At 38.2% G+C, this 18,192-nt stretch overlaps 1 protein-coding gene and 3 long non-coding RNA genes across 7 annotated transcripts in view; 1 reads left to right on the top strand and 3 right to left on the bottom strand.

Moving 5' to 3' along the window:
• The window catches only part of nAChRalpha1 (nicotinic acetylcholine receptor alpha1), a 55,730-nt gene that overhangs the window by 18,956 nt on the left and 18,582 nt on the right, over window positions 1–18,192 (top strand). The window lies entirely within an intron of this gene.
• LOC135935409 (uncharacterized) lies at window positions 653–4,440 on the bottom strand. 3 transcript variants are annotated; one of them, XR_010574212.1, is made up of 5 exons: window positions 4,310–4,440; window positions 1,944–4,135; window positions 1,330–1,815; window positions 1,162–1,267; window positions 653–918 (listed from the first exon to the last, which is right to left on the bottom strand). It is a non-coding gene; the product is annotated as an uncharacterized LOC135935409 (long non-coding RNA). The 3 variants fall into 3 exon arrangements; XR_010574213.1 differs by having other exon boundaries at window positions 1,162–1,811; window positions 1,940–4,135; XR_010574211.1 differs by having other exon boundaries at window positions 1,162–1,815.
• On the bottom strand, window positions 5,691–7,024 carry LOC135935408 (uncharacterized). Its single transcript, XR_010574210.1, has 3 exons — window positions 6,949–7,024; window positions 6,076–6,792; window positions 5,691–5,894 (listed from the first exon to the last, which is right to left on the bottom strand). It is a non-coding gene; the product is annotated as an uncharacterized LOC135935408 (long non-coding RNA).
• Window positions 7,332–7,716, bottom strand: LOC135935410 (uncharacterized). The gene is made up of 2 exons (XR_010574214.1): window positions 7,606–7,716; window positions 7,332–7,552 (listed from the first exon to the last, which is right to left on the bottom strand). It is a non-coding gene; the product is annotated as an uncharacterized LOC135935410 (long non-coding RNA).

The following is an 18,192-nucleotide window of genomic DNA, read 5'->3' as shown; positions in this document are numbered from 1 at the left end:
AATTAATTACTGTTTTTGAGATAAAATGCACTAGGATTTAGTGAAAAGGCCAGCAACTCAAGCAAGATTTTTGCTGTAAAATTTTGCAAATAAACCTAATCAATTTCTATGATTTTTAGCATATTTGGATGCAGTTAAAAGTCACTTAAAAATATATTCATTTTCGCACGCACAGTTACGTTTACCCGTTTATTTTTCGTTTGTATTAGCAGCATTACGCTCACATGATTTCTCAAACATTTAAGGTCTCAATTTTAAAATTCACTTGATTTTTACTATGAATCGATGTAGAGGTTTCTGCATAAGTGACTGCATGCGTGTTGGCACTCCACACTAACATTATGAAAATTGGTTTTGCATGATTACGTACTGCAGGAAAACTATAGTGTCGTCAGCTTATCACATATGATCCATTAAAATTTTGAACTAAACTTCAAATTTAATACTGAGTCAAGTAAAAAAAATTAATTCTATCTTTAATAGCAAAAATCTTTGTGAGATTAATCATTTACAAAATTCGAGAATCACAAGTAACGAGGAAAATTGCCAAAATAAATTGAATTTAAATTTTATACATAATTTGTTTATGTCAGTATTTTTATTTGAATTGATACTACCAACTCGTCTTAAAAACAAATAGTAATCCGAATGATTGATGAAAATGTATTTTATTTTTCTTTGAAAATCATAAAATTTTTACGATCCGCTAGTAAAATTTAAAATTAAAGAAGAAAACTTGTTGAAATCAGCCAAACATCAGGTGGGGCCTGCATTTGCTTCGGACAAACACTTGGAATGGTCCACAAGCTGACCGTTAGGGCGAAGAAACCGCGGCCAACGGGGATAAAACGGGTCGCGAGTGCGGAATCGTTTCTTGTGTTTTTGAGAAAGGGCCCCACTGAGATTGCGCCACACCTCCTGCGACCAAAAATAATAACATAAAGATTTTTAAAATTGACCAGCAAAAATTGTTATTCAAACAAAGAAGAAATACACACACAAAATTAATCTTTAAATTTAAGAAACCGAATGGCTCCACTCTGTGTGGTGATTTTCCTCATATAATTTTCTGACTAATTAACTGACCGTCCAGTTTTAATTTCATACACAGAGTAGAACCATTCAGCTACTTAAATTAAAAAATTTTACGGTTGTGTTCACCTGTGAGGACGAAAATTGTGCAACAAAGGCGAGAGCCAGTTTCATGTCGTCGATTCTAACGATGCATTGAGTGTTTTGCGTCTCGTAGGCTCCTTTTATATTCCACCTGTGATACAAGTTTTGCATTATGTCATAAAGGTTTAAATATATATTTGACATGAGTCTCACCTTTGTGCAGGATGGCAGTAGGCCAGGAATGCTGTCGGATTAAATGGCTTCAAATTCCAATAATTTGCAACTCTAGAAATAATATTGTTTTGATTTGACGTTTTTTTTACTAGTAGTAATGGAATGCTTGCTCCTTTTTACTAATAAATTGAATGAACTAGTAAAGATTAAAACAAAATGACATTTTTCGACTATCCTGTGTATGTTTTGAGATTTATATAAGGTTTGAATGAATTAAAATATAGTTATCAGTTAAATCATTTTAATGAAAATGTGGAAACTACCGAACTACATAGTGACGCCCATACATAATTTAAGGATTTGATGATATAATGATTGGGTTGCATTTGTTGTTGAAAAAGAATTGATTGGCTCCGCAGCGATTGTTCAAGTTTGAAGGTCCATTGGAAGGGGGTGGATTGCCGGCTGCTGCCGTCTCTCCAGGAAACTGCTGGGGTTTTGCAGACACCCCTTCTAAATGGCTACCTGAAACATCCAAGTTAATTTATAATTTTTTTAAATATAACATAAAAAAATCCCTTCTAGAACAATTGTTTTTTTGTTCTCTCTTTTACAAAAGTCTACCTCAAGGAAAATAATTAAATCTCACTTACCCACTACCAAAAGCACGATCAGAAAAGAAGCGAGGATGATCTTCATTTTGCGTGGTTCTCTTGAGCAGTTGCTGTCGGACACTGGAAGCTCGCTACTCGCTGCTCCTCTCTTTTATGTTCCAGAAAATCTAAAATGCAAAAACAAATGGTTTCCTTCCTCCAAGCGAATTTTAGTCCGACTTAATTATACGTTGCTTCCTCTTCGTCCGCGGGCTGCGCAATAACTTTACCTAATTTCGATCGCAAATTAAATCACCAACGCCGTGGATTTTCACGGAACGTTGCTCAGTTTGCGTTGCCTGCGCAAGAATTCAAAATTTTGCTGACGCATGAAATGTTTAATTATTCCATATATTAGAGATTTTTTTACATTTTCGTGCTAAAATAATTTGAGGCTGGTCAAACTGAATTGTTTTCTTAAAAAGCAATAAATCTGCGTCAAAGCTACCCAGGGTCATCAGGATAAAATTTTTATTTCTTAATTTTTGTTTTTTTACAACATATTAAGCTGCTATTTTTGTAAAAAATCAAAATTATTTTCCGTAAAATCAATACGAGAATTTTTTACTCAGTGTCCAGCATATGTGTTGTAAAAAATTGGTTGTATATTGTCCCAAAGTTTGAAGAAAATTAAGTTTATTCGAGTTTTTCTACTGGCAAGCAATCGTGCTCAATTAAAAATGCGATCGTATTTCGTCTAACTGTATAATTCCAGAATAAATTTACAAAAAATTCGAATAAAAACCTTGATTACGACCGCGAGACTAAGGCCGATTTCATTTCACATTTTTGCCCATCGTTGCTAATCTCCACAATACAATTTTTTCAAATTTACCATGATTTTTTAGAATATGTAATGAGTCAGGAAATTGTTGAATGGAAATATACTTCTTAATAGGGATTACAGAAATAACCATTTGAGTTTCGCCTTACAAAACGCAAACAAACAATCAAATCTGGCTTTCGCACTCAAGTCGATAAGCGTGCCAACAGCGCCATCAATCATCGTTATTATATATGCTAAATAAAGCCAGCAGTCGAGGCGTTGTTCACCTTCATCCATCCACTTCCAAATATCGGCGGGCACGCGGCAGTAAATCAAAGTAAGAGCCGTCAAGAAACAATTCATTCAGCCGGCTATATTCGCAAACAAACGAAACGTTGGCTGGCTGTGTGTACGAGCGAACGTTGTCAATCTGTTTGCCGGGCGCGGGTCGGCTCGACTGATTCGCGGGCTTCGGCGAAAGGGGAACAATGAATGGAAAGGCGGACGCGCGATCCGACACTTGTGCAGCCTCGCCATCCATCCAATTATTGTGCAAACAAAGGGAGCAGGCAAGAGTCGCTTCGCTGCTTCGACGGCTCATCAAATTTTCAAATATTAATCCGGCCGGCCGACTTCGCCGCTGTTTACCTTTGGCCATGAAAGATTCAGGCGCAACAGGCGCCTCGTCAAATATTAAAATGTACGCAGCTCTCTCGCTGGAAATTAGCCGCGTGCGCTTTCTTCTCACGCCGAATTAGCCCAGCTGCCCGATCTAATTATCGCTGGCAAACCCAATTAGCCCGAACACACACATACACACGGCGAGCAGGCGTGTAGCGCCAGGTGCAAAATTTCATCATGTGCGTCGGCAAATAAGTTTTTCGCTCTCCCACCCGCTCATTTCCTATTCCTATCGTCTCTTTTTTAGTATGCGTTTGATATATTAGCTCAACACTGTCAAATTTGTGCAGAAATATTTTTAATAAATAGCATTCAGTATATTTTATAGCAAAATTAGGCCTCTTAATTTAATTAGCTGTCATTTTTCTTTTTATTAAAAGGTATTGAAATGAAACTATAATCCTGTTTAAATATAAAATTTAATTTTTAGCTTGGGTTAGTTATTGGTACCCGAACCAGAAATTAACATGCATAATTTTCACATTTTTTCTAATTTAGATATGAAATAATCTAATCATCATCAAGCATTACTATCGCTCTCTAGAATTATTCGATAATATTTTAAAAATTCAGCCTCGGTGGTATCTGCATTGTCCACGTACGGGAATATAGCCACGCGGGCATTGGTTTCGTCGCGGCCCGTCCGCAATGTTGCTAATGCCGACCTGCTGGCTATTGGGCCGAGAGCGTTGCTGGGATGACCGTATTCTGTTGTTCCGCTGGCCCATTGCACCACTCAAAATAGCTGATAAATTAAAACACGTGTCAACGTTATTAAATTACGGAGAAAACCATGTTGCTGGTTTAAATACTTTTGTATGTTTAGTTTAAAAAAAAAACTTTTGTAACAAATTAAAAAAAAAAACAGATGTCCTGAGTAAAATTTGCGGTGAATGAAGAAATAAACTCAAGCACTCACCAGCAAGTAAAAGAAAGACGCACAAAAAGGCGGCAGTGAACTTCTTCATCCTTTCGATCCTGGTATGAAAATGAGCTTCTCAGCTTCTTTTCTGGTATCCCACCCGTATTTTGTCTCAACGCAAAACCGGTCTTTTCTCTGCTCCTTCCGCATCATAGAGAATGAAACAACATTCCTACGCCGATTTAAGTGATAAATAATTCTGCAATTTTTTCCACCTCAATGTGACATCGAGATCGTAGGAGGAATGATTTATTAAATAATTTGAGACTACCGGAACGCAAAATATAAATCATTCTATATTGCTGAATCATTTCAATTTGACAACCATATCGCATGTCTCTTTGACAAAAAATTCAAAAGCATAGAGGAAAATGATTTGAAGTGCCTCATGAGAAAATGACCCCATCAAAGATTATGAATAAAATGTCGACCAAGTTATAAGCTAAATAATGAATTAAATCTTTATTAATTAATTTTATTTTAATCTATAAAAATCTGATACCGATAAAAAGGTGAATAATTAGCACTCCGTCGAAATTTCACGTATTTGTACCTATTAGTTACCGGTACAAATTGATATTACTATATAAATAATATTGCTCATATCTAGCCACGATGTCTTCTGCATGATCCACGAAGATAAACGTGTCCACGTGGGCACGGGTTACGTTTCGGTCCTTGTATACTATGTTGTAAACGCTGCCGGACTGATGGTTATTGGGTCGATAAAGCTGTTGTGTTGGCCTCCTCCCGTTGTTCCGCTAGGCCATTGCTCCACTCAGAACGGCTGATAATTCAGACGAAGTGCCGAAATTATTATAGCACCGAGAAAAATCAACATTATTGATAAAACGTTTTGAATATTATTTCAGTTGTAACAGAGCTCAATTTAAATCGAAGAAATAGTAAAAATCACTTTCTTAAATTATGTTCATTCCGCTCATTAATCTTATCCCCTTATTTTAAAACGGGTAAAACTCATATTTTGAGATATGCGATGAGCGATGGAAAGAAAAATGCACAGCAAGGTGGCTGTGAGCTTCATCCTCTCGAACCTAGTTTGAAAATGAGCCTTATGCACGTCTTCTCGGCTTTTTTTTCTGCAGGAGACTGTTATCGATCCACATAACCTGTTTCCTCTACTTCGACTTAATTAAGTGATGGATAAAACATTATTGAGCTGATAGGAGAGATCAATATGCATTTGCGGAATCATCTGTCACATTGAAAATTGATATATACGATGGACAAATAAATAAGAAAAATGCAATTTTTGTCTCAAAGTGTTTATTTGTATTTGAGAAATAATTTTAAACCTATATATTGGTTTGTAAAATTATTAAATACTAACCACAATAAAGACGTTTTATAATTTTCCCACCACGAGTAAAAATGTAAATATTGCTATTTAGTACTGCTCTTTTCTCTAAAATTATTTAGCCACGTTGTGATCTGCAGTAGCCGCGAACCAAAATCTGGCCCCGTGGGCATGGATTGCGTTTCAGTCCTCCTGAAATGTGGCCACCGTTGTAAGGTCGATTGCGCCTGTTGTTCTGCTGGGTCATTCCTCCAGTCAGGATGGCTAAAATTCGCAAAAAGCAAAAGATTACATTATAATTATCAAAATTAGAGCAGACTCTAAGAATGAGAAAATTTATTTTGAAAGGAATTGCAGAGCACAATTTTCTCATATTAAACATTATGTTTCAAAAAGTGTGATTCCGTTTGGTTGATAAATTTACTTTGAGCAGCAAGTTACTCACCAGCAAGGAAAATTAAGACGCACAGCAAAGTGATTGTGATCTTCATCCTCTAAATCGTGGAATGGAAATGACTGTTTTACCTTCTTTCAGCCTCTTCTCTGGATAATTACCTATGCGCGGGAATTGTCACTTCAACCAATTGAACCTGTTTTCTCTATTTGCGTCATAGAAAAGGAAACAACTTTTCTAATCCTATTGAAAAGACATTGTGAAATCTTTTCACGTTAAATGTCATGACATTGTTATGAGAAAGGACAAAAGCCAATGATTTTAAAAATTTTCTTTCGTAAATTCTTTAAAACATTTTATCTCATTTATTTATTGGCTAATATAATTAAATTTTAAACCAATCTGGAGCTCACAAAATTAATATAAATCACTTGATCTGTTAAATAAAGGCTATTTTTTATTGGTTTGAAGCAGAGTTGGTGTTCACAAGAAGCTTGTATTTGGGCGATAGAATATCCCTGCACTTGCCGAGGTACGAAACCTGGAAAGGTCCACAAAGCACGTTTCCATCTGGCGATGTCCTCTTTTTAATCGCAGTCTTTATGACCGCAACGTCAATTGCGTTTGCTATTTTCTGATTTTTCACAAATCGGACGATATATTTCGTTTCTGTCGACTCAGCCGCCAACGGCTCTGCTCGTAGCACTTTGTGTCGAGGCCACTGCTTTGACGAAATCAACTTGTAATCGGGAGAACTAGACGCGTCACCTAGAATGGTTATTAAAAAACGATAGTATTTTTTCCATTTTGATACAAAAATATTAAGTCATTGCGAGTTTGGAATACCAGCCTACTTGGCACTAAATTTGAATTGTAAAAAACGATGAAAGTTTTTTAGTAATGGCAATAAATATGTCAGTTAACCTGCTAACAAAAGAAGGAAGAGCGACGAAGCGAAGACGACGACCTTCATGCTGGCGAGCACCTCGTTTGTTACTGACCAAGCTTCAAGCTTTGCTCGTCCAGTCCGCGGCTTGTAACACGCATGCACAAAAAACTGGTTAATTCTTATTTTGGGCATTCGAATCACATAACCCAGGTTCAAGGTGACGGTGCTCGAGAATTCCCTGCTGTTTGTTGTTGTTTATGCGGCACAAAAGCTGGTCACTGAATTTTGCGTCCAACTATCCATTAAAAAGAATATAATCTGTGGAATTCTAACTAAGCTAGTACTGGAAAGCCTAAAATCCTATTTTTTGTGTTGAGGAAATCAGTTTATATTTTATTCTGGAATAAAACTCTTACAACATAATTTGTATTTAGTTTATTGATTTTATCGACGTAATTTTTCTTGCGAATCATTTTCCCTGAATATCTCTACATGTGCCTCGGACAAGTGTTTGGCCTGGTCCACATTCTGAGCGACGAGGTGCACCTATCACAGTAGTGGCAGGAACACTGGAAGGTGTCGTACTCTGTGAGGGTGTCCTGGTGGTTCCTTGTGCTTTTGTTTCTTGAAAGGTGGTGGCTTGAATTAATTTAAATCTTACAAATAAGGAAGTCATAAAAATTTGAAATTACCAATGATGAAAACGAGAGCGAAAAGTGGTAAAAGAGCGAGCTTCATCTTGACGACTCAGTCGGTACTTTGAGGTGTTAATGTGTTTTCACTGCGCTTTTTAATGATATTGAAGACCAGATGACCCTGGCACGCTTCATCACCTCAATGGTAGGGGAATTTGTAGCGCGCCAAACGCAAGTAAATAAAATAAAGATTTTATGATGCAGCGGCAAAATTTAAAATTTCCGCCTTCAATATGAATTTATTTTTATATAAATATCTGAGGTGGCTAATAAGTTGCTCTGCTGACCGACAATGCATGATTTGAATTTATTTTTTTCAAATTTTTCAAACATTCAAACACATTTTTGAAAGCAGAAATACACGCAGGTAATTTTTCTAAAAGTTTATCCGCATTTTGTGTTTGATATTCTATTAACTCTTAATTATGGTTACACTGTTGTAAATTTATTAATATATTTTGAACAAAAACAGAAAATAATTATAGTCAAATAGTAATGAAAGAATGGGTTTACATAATTAATTAATTAATTTACATAATAATTAAATAGTGCAAATAGATAAATTTTATTGCAGTGTTATCTCTAGACACTGAGCCCCCAATATCTTTATATCTGCACTGCAAGCAAAATTAGCAGCAATAAAAATATTCTCTTATTTTCCTGTTTTGATATCGAGAGCCCCTTTTGCAAAATCGATAAAGTAAATAACGTCGTCCAGATAGTGGCCGTGTGTAGTAATTGCAAAAGCAATTTTGCGCCGCTCGGTGCCGGCGGCGGTGTCAGTTTATTCTGTTGATAATTACAGCGCAGCGCCAGAGAGCAGTTTGTGCCATGTGCCGGCATCACACAAAGAAAAGAAGCGAGGTGGCCTATTTCAAGGCAAACAAGTTTATTTACTGAAAACGCCGACGACGTCGTTGGTGTGTGTTTGTGTGTCTCACACAGAGAGCAGCGAAAGAAACTTATTTCGTCGCGGCCGGAGGTGCGCGGACGGAGAAAGAAAGAGAGCTAAAGAGAGAGACGTGGGGAAGCCAAAGCCGAGGCATTGGCCAAGGGAAGCTGCACAAATGAGAGAAAGAGCCCAGCTGCTATATGCGCCTTGCTCAATGCGTATGCACAAATCAACAAATTTTAAACATTTTTTTAAAACTCGGTTTTATGCAATAATTTTGTTTAATTAAGTTTTAAATTATGTATATAAAGTTGTTAAGTTGTTTTATTACAATTTAAATTAAAGTATAAAACAATTAAAGAACTTATTATATATATATATATATATATATATATATATATATATATATATATATATATATATATATATATATATATAGTAAATCTTGTATCTTTTAATTAAAAACATTTTATATAATTTTCTTTTTGTATTTCAAAATAAAATTTAATATTCTTTATTAATGTAATATTTATGAGTTTAAAAACCTTGTCTACAAATGAAAAAATTAAATTTAAATAAACAGTCATATTATTTTGTTTTGAAATTAAATTCAGCAATATATAACCTGTGGGCGTAAAAGAATTTTCAGTCTTCAGGCTACTGAATATTTACATTCAATGACAAATTAGTAACTCAATATAAAAATACCTCAATTAAAAAAGATACTCCTAAAATAAGAATAACTGCCGACAACCAAAGAAATCACTTAATTTAATTCGCAACAATTTTTATGGTGATGAGTTAGTCGGATTTTCTCCAATAAAACAAAAAAATCCCCTTTCGATCGTCGCAATGAATGAAAAACTAAGATTTTGATGTTGCAAAGTGTGCCACCCTTTGCTCTTTGCAGCAAAAATGCGGCTGCTCCATCCCGTCTCGTGCTGTTGCGGAGCCGCCGCCGCGGCGAGCGAGGCCTGTTGCATAATCAGCAGGGGCTAAAATGCATCTCGGCGGCGGCAGAAACATAAACACGGCAGGCATCGGAACGTGCTCCGCTCTCGGGGTCGCTTGAGTAACCGACCACCCCCGCCCCGCTGCTTTTCTTTCTTGCCGCCGCCACTGGAGCACCAGAGGGAACAAGAGCGAGAGAGAGAGAGAGAGAGAGAGCAGCATTCGTTCTGCCACTGAGATTCGCAGACGAGTGCCGGGGAATTATTACTCTCCACGCTCGCCCCCTGTGTGTCAACGACGATAATTTCGAGGCTTGTAAACGAGTGGGCCTCCCTCCTCCACAGCACTCATAAATGAGGGAGAATTCAAGCGCATAATGTTGCAATTTGCAGCGTTATTCACTTCAACTCTGAAATAAATTTATTTTGAGTTTGATGGATGAATTTCCACATGTGTTGGTTTATTTGCAGGCTTATATTTTATTTGAATAAAATGTCCATTATTCAACTTGAATAGCCCTAATGATGTTCTAAGCTGACAAGCTAAAAATCGCATTAAATACAATGCATTGGAAAAATTGCCTTTTTGCGTGTTATTAGCAATATAACTGCAGTCGATGAATAATTTAAATCAGAAGACCTTTACATGTATTTTTTGGCGCTGATGACACAAAGACATATTAATTTTTGAAATATAAACACCCGAAATATTTGTTAAAATGCAGGAAAACCTTAAATATTTTTTGACTATTTTTTCGCAAAGGACCAGTAGTGATTATTTTGCAAATTTGACGAGCCGTGGTTCAAAGGCACTTTCAGGTTCATTTTTAATTTTATGTTTCCAAAACGGTAACAAAATCTCCACTGTCATATTTGTATATATTGTCATTTTCAGAAAAATTAATTTCCAACTCCTGGCAACTTAAAACAATAAGAATTTACACAATTGGCCATTTGGTTTGAAAGTATTAATTTTTTGTCCCTAAAAGTAAAGAATTTTCTCTGCTAACTTGCGAGCCGCAATCTGGAGTGGTCACGCAGCAGTTCCAGTCTATTTTTTGCGTTTGCGGGCTGGTGTGCCAGCTCAGCACAGTCGTGTGCATTTATTTGTACGGCAAGCGCCGAGGATAAAGAGCTAACGAGCAAAAACGTCTCGGAACTTTCTCTGCAATCCGCTTGCTGCCGTCGCAAAAAGAGAAACACGCGGCAACAATAAGAAGAGAAGATAAGCGATTTCATGCAGTAAGAAGCGGTGTAACATTGTATGTGCCGTGCATTAAACTTCTGCAGATATAGGTACATGTGTATAAATAAAGTTGTGAGCGCGCGCGCCTTTTCGATAAAACTTGCTGGGAGCTGCAGAGAGCTAATAAGTGTGTCGATGTAATAAAACTGAAATTAATCGTCACAGGGAGAAGTGTACAAAGCCCTGAGGGATGAAGCTGTAAATGGCACGAATGGAAATTACTTCATCGCGGGGTACGAATTAATCTGAACTGCACGGAGGTAATTCAACCGGCGGGTATAATGGGAGTAATATGCAAATGTGCATGTTGATTGGAAAAAAGGGAATTGAAAAATCACTGCTCGATTGAACGGAATAAATCTAGAGCAAATTGAGAGATTTATGACTGAGTGAAACAAATAAACTTTTCAATCTACTTTATGTGAGACAAGTTTTTGCGCCATTTACGAAATTTCAAATAGACGTTCAAAAGCATAGAATATTCTATGTATATTAACAACGATTCAGAAAAAGAGATCGCAGAAAACTAAAATCAATTTTGAATAACGCTATATTTTTAAACAGCACCACGGGTTTTCATTGCAATGGAAAAGTAATATTATTTAGTATTTAGTTGATTATTTGGTCTTTTATTGAAATGCTAGAATTTAGTCCCGTGTAATTAATTAACGCATTCCGGAAACGTGCATTAAAATGTCTTCAAGGTGTTCGGAGATTTGACGCAGACTTTTGCGCCAGCCGCACTGCAAATTAATGCACTCAATCCGTCGGCCGAGCGGCAAAAAGCGAGCGAGAGAGAGTCTAATCCAGCTGCCCCTGGGCGCCACTAAAAGTAAACACGTTGTCCTGGGGAGCGTGTGTCCGCGCACATGCAAAATTGTTTCGTGCTTGCGGTGTTAGTGACACACTCAGCTGCAAAAAAGGGAATGCAGATTGATAGGAGATTTGTACTGATACAGAGATTTGTTTCTAAATTGTTTATAGATTAGAATACTAAACAACATAATTGTGAAGACAAACTGGATTATATAAAAGTTACTTTGAAGTACTTGATGACAAATAGTTACCAGCATGGCAGCAGCATAAAATTTAATTTTTGTCCATTTGATGCTGGCAAACATTTAGTCTGTTACTGACCAATATGCGACTAATAACATGAATGCACCAAAAACCCACAAAAACCGATTAACGCTTTTGGATATTAAAATAAACATCTCGGTTCAATGTCTAAGATATTGATTTTGTTCGGATCCGAGATTCGACGCAGACTCTTGTGTGTTTAAAAGCGCAAGGGACAAAAATGGCTTTACGATTTATGAGTTAGCTTAAATATTTATCTATCGATTTGTAGCAGAATGCGTCTCTAAAGCCAACCAACCAGTTCATTCCAAAATATTGCACTTTGTTTGTATCTTTGTTAAAAGGTATTAATTTTTCCGGTACAATTAAACCCGGCCTTTTTCATTATTTGACAAATTTCTATCAATTGCCTTATCTCAGGAGGTGTGTTCAATTTCAATAACCACAATAGATGAGTCTGCACTTTACCTCGGTAGAAATTGTAGTGTGGTTCATATTGTTGGCGAGTAGTTGCATCATATGCTGCGTTTGCTTGGGGTCTTGTTTGTTGGTCATAGGTTGGCCAGTTTTGCTCATAGTCATAGTTCTGCGCCATTGGGTTTTGGGAGCTAATTGCTGAAATCAAATAAAATTGACGTCTAGATTAGTGCATTCATAATAGGAAATAATATTCCATTTAAAAATTCTTTTTAAGTTTTGAGAATACAAAAACAGCACAAAAAGTGCTTTGTTATATTTATGTTGTGTTCTGGATGTGGATGTGTGGGGCACAGTTGCCCTGCTGATCCGTAATAAAACCATTATTGAATCGAAAACATAACTCACCAGTTACGAAACCCAAAAATGAGAGTGAACTTCATCTCTACGACTCTAATATCACTTTGTTGTTTAAGCGTCTCCGTTTTGCTTTATAAATATTTATCTATCGATTTATAGCATTAATGCGTCTTTAAAGCCAACCAACTAGTTCTTTCCAAAATATTGCACTTTGTTTGTATCTTTGTTAAAAGGCATTAATTTTCTGGTAAAATGAAACCCGGTGAAGAAGATGTCTTTTTTCATTATTTGACAAAAATTCAATCAATTGCCTTATCTCAGGAGGTGTGTTCAATTTCAATAATCATAATAGATGAGTTTGCTCATACCTCGGTAGAAATTTTAGGGTGGTTCATATTGTTGGCGAGTATATGCATCAAATGCTACGTTTTCTTGGTATCTTGGTTGTTGGTCGTCGGTTGGCCAAAGTGGCCCATAGTTAATAGTCTGCGCCTTTGTGTTTTGGACGCTAGTAGCTGAAATCAAATAAAATTTACGTCTAGAATAATATGTAGTGCATTCATGATAGTAAAATATTCCGTATTCTTCTTTAAAAATTATTTTAAAGACGCTGGAATAAAACATAACTCACCAGTGACGAAAATAAACCCAAAAATGAGAGGGAACTTCATCTCGACGACTCTTATATCACTTTGTTGTTAAAGCGTCACCGTTTTGCTTTATAAAGGTATCGGGCACCTGGTGACCCTGACAATCCTCACGTCCGCGAGTGAACTCCGGCACGTGTGCAAATAAAGAAGATTCACTGGCATTCTTAAAATTTATCTGTTAAATCTGTCAAATATATGGAAAACCGCTGCCGGAGCCGAGGCTGTAAAATGTGATGCCATTCAACGTGTACCAGCCCTGGAAATACCTGCCACCGATTTTGAAGAACTGCGATGCGTTAAAATTTCCCTTCCTGTGCGAGCAGTTCCTGTAGTGCAATTTATAAAGTGTTGTGAGCGTGTAATTTATTAACTAATGGGCACGTGATAACAACGAATAATTTTTTGCTTCGCCCGTTGTCATTTTTCGCCATTGTTTATGAATGCTGTGTAAGAGCAATAAATCAGTAATATAAATATTGAATTAAAGTATCTCAGCCTCAGTTTTACATTTTTCTTGCTTACAATTAACCATTGTTTGCAGTCAGTTGTTAAAACCTGCATGTTTTTTGGTTTTTTCTTTTATCCTCTTTTGCTAAAAATACTCTGCCTTCCGAATTCAGTGGTGCGGAGTATCACGCAAATCTCTCCTTTCAATTAAAAGCACTCAAATTCACTTTCGTCAGCGAAAAACATTGTTTCTGCGGCCCCTCCCGAAAAAAAACGTGCCAGTCTCGCCACCGTGCCGAGCCAACATTTTTTTTGTTCGCGTGCGGTGGAAAAAACCCTGAGAGCTAAAGCCTTTCCAGCGCTGTGATTCTGCCGAGGGGAGAGCCGCCCTCACATATACCACCACTTGTGCGCAGATACTTTTCCCTGCTCGCCATTCCAGCCGGCTATAGATAAAAGTTTGCTAATTAGAATGAAAGTGAATAGGAATCGAATCAGCTGCGTCCGGATGACTGCCTCTTTGTTCTTTTTATTTCAAAGCCGGCCGACTTGAAGCAGCCTCTGCACCGGCGATTCGTTTATTATTACGCCGATCGATAGCCGATTGTTCATTACTCACTCACTCACTCACTCCCTCTCTCCGGCAGCTCTCTATTCACTCTTCCGCCCGCTCTCTCGCGATAATGAGAAATGCAAAATGCAAAAACAAAAGCAGCAGCGGCGGCGGAGAACGAACGAGCGAGCGAACGGCGGCGGCGTAATTAAAGCTGCGCGCACCACGCCGCCCGGATTAATAAATAATTGTCTTCGTACACACACACACACACACCGAGCCAAAGCTCGTGTTTGTACGTTACCTGCCCACCGAGCTCAGCATCCAGCCGCGAACTCGCACACATACGCCCTATTTAGGAATCGAGGGTAATTTTCGTCAATGGGTATTAAATTTGCATCACACACCCTGCCACCGCCTCGGGAGTGTGTTATAACATCTAGTCGGCTTCCCGTGCCTCGCCTTGAGGCGTGATATTCGGTTTTGCGGTTAAGCTGTTTCAAAATTTAGTAATAAGTAGGTGTATCTGAAATATATACCGACAGTATCGTAACTTTTTCAGATCAATTTGGTTTTATGAATTCCCTCAACTCAATATAATCTCCACAATTAATGCAATGATTAGAAATTATAAAAAATATGCTTATATCTGTGCAAAAAGGAGTGCTGATCGTACTTTAACATCAAACTCACCTATTAACCGAACCCAAAAACAACCCCTTCATACTTTAAATCATTACTTGCATAGCCTACAATAGAGTATTATTGACTATTTTTTTCAGAAGTAATTGTTAAAGTTTTAACAAGATGTTTGCCAGGTATTCTGCCTTTTCTCACATGTTTTATATAAATCTGACGACTCTAAATAACATGAATGTATTTTTTTTTGATCAAGTGTGAGAATAAACAAATAAAATTTTTTTAATTAATTTAATGATACAATAAATACAATAAATACAATAATAAACACCAGCCTCATTTATCCCTTTCACCCCTTTTCCAATCCCCGATAAAATTGAGGGGTGAACAGGTAAAATTGTCAATATCGTGAGCACGCATCGTGAATGAGATCGAACATTACGTTTGCGAAAAACTCGCGAAAGCCGCGTCCCAATATCAGAAAAGGACCAACTCATGTTTACTGCCCCCTCCAGGGTCTTTCATTGAAACGCTGAACATTTGTCCCGTGTAATTAATTCACGCATATACCAGTTCGCCAGGGTTTTACCTGACGATTTTACGATCAATAATATTCCCTCCACTCTCCCCTTTGGATGCCCAAATATTTTACATCGTTCAAATCGATTATTGATCGTATTAATATCGTCAGGAAAAACCCTGACCACCAATACGTGGCAAGTCGGAAGGCTTTCGCAATCCTCATAAATCCAAATGGACTCGTCATTGCAAAGCAAGAATATCAAATAAATGTAAGTGCACTCGATCCTCAAACATCATTCGGATTCTCACATTGCAAGTGAACGCAAAGCATGCGATCCAATCCTGCATCATATGCAACAAGTCGTAGTCTACTTCACGGATATGGAAAAATAGCTAATAATTGCTGTAAAAAATTGAAAATATCTGTGGAAGTAAATAAAAAATATTACGGTTTTAAATTTGAATTTAAATTCTGGATTGAATGAAAAGCGTGAGAACACTGTAACTAAATAATCTCAATTTGACATGGATAAAGCATGTCAACGACATTTGACAAGGTTTATCCTTGTCACGACAAGGATTAAACTAGTCAACGACCTGATGACAAGTTTTACCCTTGTCATGACAAGGATAAAACTAGTCAAAGTTCTGTGACATGTTTAAAACGTGTTGCGATGAGAGGTTTTAACCATGTCAAAGTTTCCTGATCAAATTGACATGGTTAAAACGTGTCAAAAACGTGATGACAGGTTTAAAACGTGTTGCGATGAGAGGTTTTATCCATGTCAAACTATCCTACTCAAAATGACATGCATAAAACTTGTCAACGGTCGTTGACATGTTTAAACAGTGTTACGATGAGAGGTTTTAACCATGTCAAAATTTCCTGGTCAAACTGACAAGGTTAAAACTTGTCAAAAACACGATGACATGTTTGAAACGTGTTGCAACGAGAGGTTTTATCCATGTCAAATTATCCTACTCAAAATGACAAGTTTAAAACTTGTCAAAACGCGATGACATGGTTAAGACTTGTTTCAACGACACGTTTTATCCATGTCAAAATTTCCTGCTCAAAATGACATGTATAAAACTTGTCAATGAGATGACGCGGTTTAAACTTGTCAAAATGACATGTTCTATCCTGCTTCTAAAGCTTTTCTTTAATTAAAAATGATTAATTTAATTGATCGGATTGCTCAGAACTAATGAAGAAATTGGGGAAAGGAAATCAACTCTGTAACTACACATGACTCAACTTGTGGCACTATAGGGTTAGCGGGCTAGCAATCCAATTTGGAAAAGCATAGGATGAAAAGGTGGCAAAAGCATCAGTGGCGCTAGTATCGATATAGTAGGCGTAACATTGGAAGGGGCAAAGTGAGGAAAACGGCAACCTCGCGTGAACTTCAAATCTCAGATGAAAGAGAAGCCCAACGGTCGACAGCGGAAAACCATGAAGAATTTGGCTGCGCGAGAATGTGCGGTGCTCGTTGTGAAAGCCGCGCGATGCTTGATTAAGATATAAGAGGTAGGACGTCAATGTTTCATAAATATGATTTATTTTGTAATTCGATAATGCAAATAAATGTAATATTGTAATGTGGCGGCCAGCACCATGGGCGATGGGTGGCGGGGCGGCCGCAGTGGTGTCGGCCACTAGCGGGGGCGGTGGGCCAGCATTGGCGGCCAGCACTGGGTCGGGGGCTGCGAGCATTGGGGTGGCCGCAGCAGTGGCGGCCAGCGTGCGGCGGCCAGTACCGGGAGCGGTGGGGCAGCAGGCCGGCAAATGACGCTTCTCAATTTGACAAGTTTGTTCCTTGTCAAATTGACAAGTTTGTTCCTTGTCAAATTGACAATTTAAGTACAGGGAAGGCGGCCGCATCGGCAGCGGCCAGCGTGCAGCGGCGGCGGGTTGGCAGTCCAGTATGTATGTCGCGGAGGCCAGCGGCCAGCGTGCGGCGGCGAGCGACCAGCGCGCAGCGGCGGCGGGGCGGCTAGCAAGCAGTGATTAGGATAAAGCTGGTCAATTTGACAAGTTTGTTCCTTGTCAAATTGACACATTTTAAATAGGGTTAATGCGGGCGCTATGGAAGCGTAGGTCGCAGCGGCCAGCGTGCGGTGGGGCGGCAGGTCAGCGTATACCACGGCTGCCAGCGAGCGGCGGCCAGCGTGCGGCGGCCAGCGTGCGGCGGCCAGCGTAGCAGTGACAAGGATAAAGCGTGTCAAATTGAGAGTTTTTACCGGTATTGACAAGCCTAAGGCTGGTCAGCGACCATCTTTGACAAGGATAAAGCATGTCAAATTGACATTTACCGCTTGACATGCTTAAGGCATGTCAGCGACCGTCTTTGACAAGCCTAAGGCTGGTCAGCGACCATTTTTGACAAGGATAAAGCATGTCAAATTGACATTTACCGCTTGACATGCTTAAGGCATGTCAGCGACATGATGCTTTGACAAGCCTTAAGCTAGTCAAGAACTGTCGTTGACAAGTCTTAAGCTAGTCTAAAGCACAATGTCGCTGACAAGCTTTAAGCATGTCAAGCGGTAAATGTCAATTTGACATGCTTTATCCTTGTCAAATTGAGATTATTTAGTTACAGTGAAATTGAAGAGAAAGGTCATTTTCTTAATTTAATTTATTTATTCGTCCCTCCATTCCTATCCGCGCATTTACAAATAGGTTTCACATAAAAAAATTGAAATAACAATAAAAAAAAGAAACATAGTGTATACATTCTGTGTCACGGATTGTGAAAAGTAGCTGTTCCGGCCTCCCAGGGTTCAGCACCAGTACTTTTTACCGTTCATGGAGTAACTCTCCC

The sequence above is a fragment of the Cloeon dipterum genome, chromosome 2, assembly GCF_949628265.1.
Source record: "Cloeon dipterum chromosome 2, ieCloDipt1.1, whole genome shotgun sequence".
In the NCBI taxonomy this organism is placed as follows: domain Eukaryota; kingdom Metazoa; phylum Arthropoda; class Insecta; order Ephemeroptera; family Baetidae; genus Cloeon; species Cloeon dipterum.
Note: the sequence above shows the minus strand (reverse complement) of the source record. Positions and strands in the feature narration are given on the sequence as shown.